The sequence below is a fragment of the Callorhinus ursinus genome, unplaced genomic scaffold (genome assembly GCF_003265705.2).
Source record: "Callorhinus ursinus isolate GAN/ISIS: 27379988/994484 unplaced genomic scaffold, GSC_fseal_2.0 scaffold7, whole genome shotgun sequence".
In the NCBI taxonomy this organism is placed as follows: domain Eukaryota; kingdom Metazoa; phylum Chordata; class Mammalia; order Carnivora; family Otariidae; genus Callorhinus; species Callorhinus ursinus.
Window position 1 is genome coordinate 10,862,195 of NW_027397069.1, and position 6,806 is coordinate 10,869,000.

Here is a 6,806-nt window from a genome sequence, read left to right on the forward strand (position 1 = left end):
GGAAATCTGCCCTGGTGGCCCTGTAGGACAGCCTGGGAGCTCTTCGCAGCTCCCGTGCGTGAGCCTGGGGGCATAAATAAGGCCCTTAGCTAATCGCCCCAATCCCGCTTTTCAGCCACCTCCCCACTTCGGGCAGCTTGGGGACGCGGCTGCGGGCCAAAGGCGCCGGCTGCTTTGCTCCAGACCAAGGCTTCTTTGAGCTTCTAGAGCCCAAGCCCAAGTTACTCTTCTGCCTTTTCAGGGACTCGGTGTTCTCCTGCAAACCTAGACTTGAGTAAGTAGTTAGAGCAGTTGATGAATATGTATTCGAACGCGCTGTTTAAGGCTGCGTGAATAAACATGAGCCCGCGGTGGCAGCGCCCTCCCGCTCCCTTTCACGTCTCTGGGGCGCGGGGAGCCGGAACGGGCGAGTCTCGCATTCCTGATACGGCGGGGCCCGTGGGTCGGCTAGGAGCAGCGATGGGTCTCTCTGAGCCCCCACACCCGGCTACACACCCTCCCCTACCTGGCTCCCCGAGCGCACGGCGGGTGGCACAGATCTGCACGCACCCACTCCCCGGGGTCTTTCGACACCGTTGCCTTTCTGGAAAGCTGCCTTGACTTGCGTTACTGAGGTGCAGACTTTTCGAACCTGGAGGTGTTGGTGGTGGGGGGTGCTCTTCTCCCTCTCCACATTTGGGGCTAGCATTGCTCAACATGAGTCTCTGCGCAAAACTAGAGAACCCTGAACTTGTCCCCGGGTGTAACGGTTGGAGGTCGTGACCCACCTGCGGGAAAGAAAACGTCGAGCGGCGCATTCCAGGGAGGGGACTGCCCTCGCAGAAGCCGTTTGTTTTCTGATGTCTGCGGGCGGAGGGGCGGCCGCGGGGAATAATTACCCACCCACTACACTCCCAAAGCCCCCGCCACCTCCCGCTGGGAAAAGTCGCCCTTGGGCCTCTTTGTCTCCCTGGAGCCAGGGCGTCTTCGTCTTTGGCAGCTGAGCGAAGAAATAACAAAGCTGACTGTACACGCAGGCCTCGGCGGCTTCACCACCCGCACCCACCCAAGGCCCCCAGGTCTCTGTCTCCTCTCAGGCACACACTGGGTGACAGGCCTGGGCCGGGCCTGAATCGGGTGCCCGTGGCCCCGCAGCGCAGCCCTGGAGCTCAGGAGGAGGCGAGGGCGGAGGTGTGGCTTGCCCCGGGGCCAGGCCCTCGGGGACCAGCGGAGATCCAAGCCTCCTTGGATCTTGAGGCCTCCTTCAAGGCTCAGACTCCCGCAGCTTTGGAAATGCCAGACCCCACTTCGCACCCAGGGCTGCGACTTTCGCCCTCACCTTGCGTGTAAGAGGAGGAAAGTCGGCTTCCGCCCCCCCCCCCCCCCCCCCCCCCGAGCTCCGGGGACAGTGACCCCTCCCCGCGCAAAGAAGCGCTGGGGGGGTGGGAAGCGCTTCGCACCACCAGGAGGCTGGTTTCGGTGGGTGGAAGGAATTCCGACCCCACCCGGCTAGCGCTAGCCGGAGGTCTGGAGAATGCGGTCCTTGAGATAAAGAGCAGGGTTTGTCTTCCTGCAGAAGCTTTGCGGAGCAGGTGGAGGCCGAGATTCTACCCAGATCGTACCGCTGGAGGCTTTCTCAAAAAGTGTTCCCTGAAAATAATGACTTGTCCGCTGCAGTGGGCTTGGGGGATTACCTTCACCAGTGAGGTGGATGTAAAGGCTGCTCTAGTACACGACTGAAGGCACTTCTTCCTGCCGGAAGAACAGCGGCTGGTAGTTCTAGAAGCACAGGGCAAGGCTTGGGGAAAGTTTGGAGAATTCAAATGGTTCCATTGGCTCAGGGGAGCTCCTGGCTGAGGAAATGGCCTCACAAGAAGGGTCAGGAATGGGAGAAGGCACTTGGGATTTTGCACTAAAATATGGGGGGGGGGGGGCAAAGCGGGACAGAACACTCTGGGATAAATTTCATCCATATATAATAGCAAGGCAGAGAACCCTGAGTCATTTGGAGATGGGGATGAGCTGCTAATTAACAGCTGCTATTCCTGAGCTCCTAATTTGTGCCAAGTGAGCCCCATCAGATGCCCGACTAGGAAGCATCATTCACATTGTATTCTGTGTGAATGGTGCCCCCTTAGCAACAATAAGATTTCCCCTTTGACATCCTTAAAAATCAAACCAGAAGCCCCTTGACAATATGCTGTTTGTGATGTACTCTACTCCCCAAGCTGAAATTCACTTTATCATGACTGTGGGTATCCATCTGGGGCTGCTCTTAGTCAAGATAGAAAAGTGTGTCTCCTATTCATGACAGCCTTATTTACAATAGCTAAGACAGGGAGGCAACCTAAATGTCTGTGAATAGATGAATGGATGAAGAAGATGTGGTATACACATTTATATATACAATGGACTATTACTCAGCCATCAAAAAGAATGAAATCTTGCCATTTGTGACAACATGAATGGACCTTGAGGGTATTATGCTAAGTGAAATAAGTCAGACCCAAAAGGAGAAATACTGTAGGTTTCATTTATATGCGGAATCTAAAAAATAAAACAAGCAAACAAAACAAAATAGAAACAGACTAACAGATACAGAGAACAAACTGGTGGTTGCCAGAGGGGAGTTGTGTGGTACAAACTTCCAGTTATAAAATAAATAAGACCCTGGGATATCATGTACAGCACAGGGAATATATTCAGTAATATTGTAGCAACTTTGTATGGTGACGTGGTAACTACACTTATTGTGATGACCCTTTTATAATATATAGAAACATTAAATCACTTATGTTGTACACATAAATCAATATGGTATGTCATTATTCTTCCGTTTTAAAAAAAGAAAAAAATTTGTCTCACCTTTCTGCTTCAACAGAACAAACCACCAAGAAGCCTTTCCTCTTGAACTACAAATGTGCAAAGGCAAAGGCTTCTGGCTTAATATGGCTTTTGAAAAGTGAGAGAAGCCCATGCATGAAAACCCACCTGGTAAGTGAATTCCTCAGACGGTGCCACACCTCTCCTCTCCCTTCCTCGTTCCCTTCTCCTGCTCACGCTTCCCTGTGGGTCTTCTGACATTTTTATGAGGCGGGAGTAAGTAAAACAGTAAACTTGGGTAGGGTGCTTTAAATGCACCACTGTTATGAATTGGAGAGGGTGGAGCTGTGTTGTGCTAGATTTAGATCCCGGCTCTGCTGAGACTACAGACAGAGAAGAAAGGAAAAAGATCTTCTGGGTCTTCTTCTTGTTATCTCCTGACATTCTTCCAGGGGTTCAGTGCTAATGAGCAGATACCTTCACTCCGCCCCTACAGCCACCTGCCTATGAGCTGTCCACCCACAAACACTGCCTTCTTGCTGTGACTAGAGATGGACAGTCCCGGCTTGCAGCGAGGGCCAGCCTCTCTACTTGGGCGTTAGACCCCCATCTCTTTTCTGGTAGGTGACCTCTCAGGTGCCCTCCATGATTCCCGCTTTGTGCAATTCATGCCTTTGTGTAAACCTCTCCCTTTGTGTGGGCTGTGCCTAGTGATTTGCTTCTAACAAAAAATGATGGGAGGGCACTTCCTGATGAAATTACAAAAATGATGACCCCCCCCTTTCTCTCTCAGCTCTTGCTCTGAGGGAAGTCAGCTGCCATTTTGTGAGATGCTCCACAGAGAGGCCCAGCAAGGACCCAAAGCCTGCCACCAATAGAGCAAGTCACATGGGAATGGCCCCTGGCCCAGTGGAGCCTAGAGATGAGAGCAGCCGGGGCTGACTCATGATTGGAGCCTTGGGAAAGACCCTGAGCCAGAGGCCCTCAACAAGGCACCCTGGATCTCTAACCCACAGAAGTCAGGAGATTATCAACATTTGTTGTTTGAAGCCATTAAGTTTGGGGATGATTTCTTATGCAGCAGGAGATAACTAATATATCATGTGGCTCCAGAAAATCTCCCCTTTCTTGTTCAATAGCAGAATTTTCCCTCCCTACTGAATCATTCTTGCCGCATAAAAATAAATGCTATCCTCTCTTTAAAAAACAAAACAAAAACCTCTCATGATTCTGTTTTCCCCTCTAGCTACCATTCCAGTTCTCTGCTCCCCTTTACAATGAACTTGTTAAAGAAACAAAAGATGTCTCTATTTGCTATCTCTAATTCCCTGTTTCCTCTTTTCCTTAAACTTCCTCCAGTCAGAGTTCGTCCCTTCCCCACCCCAGACCACTCCACCAAAACCTGCCCTGACCCAGGTCACCAGTGACTTCATAAATCAGTCAGTTCTCAACTACAGCATTTGACGGAGTTGATCGCTCCTCCCAGAAGCTATTTTGCTGCTAAGGCACCACATTTACCTGGTTTTTCTCCTACCTCATTGGACCCTCTTTGCTGGTCTCCCTTCCTGCTTTCACTTCTCTCCCACCTCTTGTCAAGTTTTTTCAGGAAAGATCGGGATTCATTCAATCAGTCTTCTCTGCTAGAGCTGAATGTTTGTGTCCCTCTGCCCCAAATGCATGTTCGTTTGGGACGGCAGCCTGATGGTATTTGGAGATGGGGATTTTGAGAAGTGATTAGGTCATGAGGATGGAACCCTCATGAATGGGATTAGAGCCAAGAGACTCCAGAGAGCTCCCTTGCCCCTTCTGCCGTTTGAGAACACAGCCAGAAAAGAGAGGTCTGTGGAACAGGAAGCAGGTCCTCACCAAACACTGAATCTGCTGGCACCTTGATCTTGGACTTCCCTGCCTCTAGAACTCTGAGGAATAAATTTCTGTTGTTTATAAGCCACCCAGTCTATGCTATTCTGTTTTAGCAGCTGGAATGCACTAAGACATTCTCCAATCTTCAAAGGAACTGCAGTTGTCTTGGGATATGATTTTAACAGTTTCAGTAGGAAACCATGATATAATGTCAATTATGTACCTTCCTAACTAGTGATAATAGATTTATCGGTTAATATGAGCAAGACTAAGCTGAAGTAACCTCTAGACCCTTAATCTCAGCGGTTTAACACAACAAAGGTTTATTTTCACTCTGAGGTGGGCTAGTAGGGGGGTCGTGCTCATCCAGGCTGATAGAGATTCCATACTGACCTGTTTCCCTGACTGCCTCAGCAGGGGACATACAGCATAAAAAGCATACACTGGCTCTGGAAGTTTCTCACTAAAAATTATGCACATCATTTCTCACATTCGTTTGGCCAAAGTAAGTCTCATGGCCACACCAACCTCAAAAGGGGCACAGAAGTACAATCCCTACCATGTGCCCAGGAGGTGGCGAGCCAGAAATACTTGGTGAACACCACCTCAATAGGTTTTATGTTAAACATCCTCAATCTTAAAAGAAAACATTACCAACTGGGCTCCTTTGTATGGAGACAATGTTATCTGGAAGAAAATGTGGCTAAACCACCCCTGACTTAACCAGTGGTCTTTTTACCTCCCATAATTGAAAAGACTTCCTATTGCTTTGCAGGTGCAGCCAAATTTGGGAAAGCCTTGTGATGCTTGCAGCTCTGCCTTTCATCTCCGGCTTTGATAAAAAAAAAAAAAAAAATGTCCATCTCCTCTCTGAATTCACAGCTTGCCAGGCAGTCTGTCGCTGCTGAGGATTTCTGGAAGGTCCATAACCTCACTGCAGGATTTGAAACTGTACTTCTGCAGGGCTTTAATGAGTTTCTTATTTCCTGCATTTGTGCCCTCCGTCCCCCCACCCCCGGCCAAAAAAAAGTCAAACTCGAGCTTCCGCTTTGCCTTCCATCTTACCAAACTTATTTCTACCCTCTCCACATACACACACGCAAACATACATTCATTCTGATACACACGCCCCATCGAATGACTCTCTTTCAGGACCTGGTGTTGTAGTGCTCCTACATTTGGCCCCCCTCCAAAGTCCTACACATCATTCCAAGATCTACTCAGATCTCATCTTTTTCTAGATCTCATACCCCGCCAATTTTTGATGCCATTTGGAATTTTTTTTCCCCTTCTGTTTTTCATTGTATTTTTGTTGCTTCTGGTTTTGTTCTTCCTTTTTTTTTTTTTTTCTAATAAGATTTTTATTTATTTAAGGGCGCCTGGGTGGCTCAGTTGTTAAGCATCTGCCTTTGGTTCAGGTCATGATCCCAGGGTCCTGGGATCAAGCCCTGCATGGGCTCCCGCTCAGCAGGATGCCTGCTTCTCCCTCTCCCACTCCCCCTGCTTGTGTTCCCTCTCTCACTGTGTCTCTCTCTGTCAAATAAATAAATAAAATCTTAAAAAATAAAAGATTTTATTTATTTATTTGAAAGAGCAGAGAGAGAGAGAGAAAACATGCAAGTAGGGGGGAGGGGCAGAGAGAGAGGGAGAAGCAGACACCCCACTGAGCAGGTAGCCAGATGCGGATGCGATGTGCTGGATCCCAGGACCCTGGGATCATGACCTGAGCCAAAGGCAGATGCTTAGCCTATTGAGCCACCCAGGCGCCCTGTTTTTGTTCTTCTATTAGGGACTTCTGGCTGAGTTGAATTTAGTAATTTTCTGTATGTGTCTGTATCAATACAATTGTGTGGAAAGAAGAGATGTCTTCCTTAGCTTTGTAAATCATTTCAGCCCCCTCTCCTTCCCCCAGTACCTAGCTCAGACTCTGGTCCTCAGTAAATATTTGTAATAATGTACTCTCTGTGTTGGAATATCTTCTATCCTTCTGGACCCACCAACAATTGGAAACACTTCTAGCTTTAATCACTCAGCTTTCTCTTCTGATATTACTATGTGTGGTCTCACTAAGAGCTCTTCAGTTAGTTCAAATCTAAATGCCAGATTTACTTCAAAAAAGCCTAAATCTTAGCATTTAAATA

At 48.5% G+C, this 6,806-nt stretch overlaps 1 long non-coding RNA gene across 1 annotated transcript; it reads left to right on the top strand.

The window, feature by feature from the left end:
- Nucleotides 1-473: 473 nt before the first annotated feature.
- Nucleotides 474-3,980, top strand: LOC141373100 (uncharacterized). Its single transcript, XR_012378751.1, has 4 exons — nt 474-614; nt 2,861-2,973; nt 3,255-3,422; nt 3,596-3,980. It is a non-coding gene; the product is annotated as an uncharacterized lncRNA (long non-coding RNA).
- Nucleotides 3,981-6,806: the final 2,826 nt, after the last annotated feature.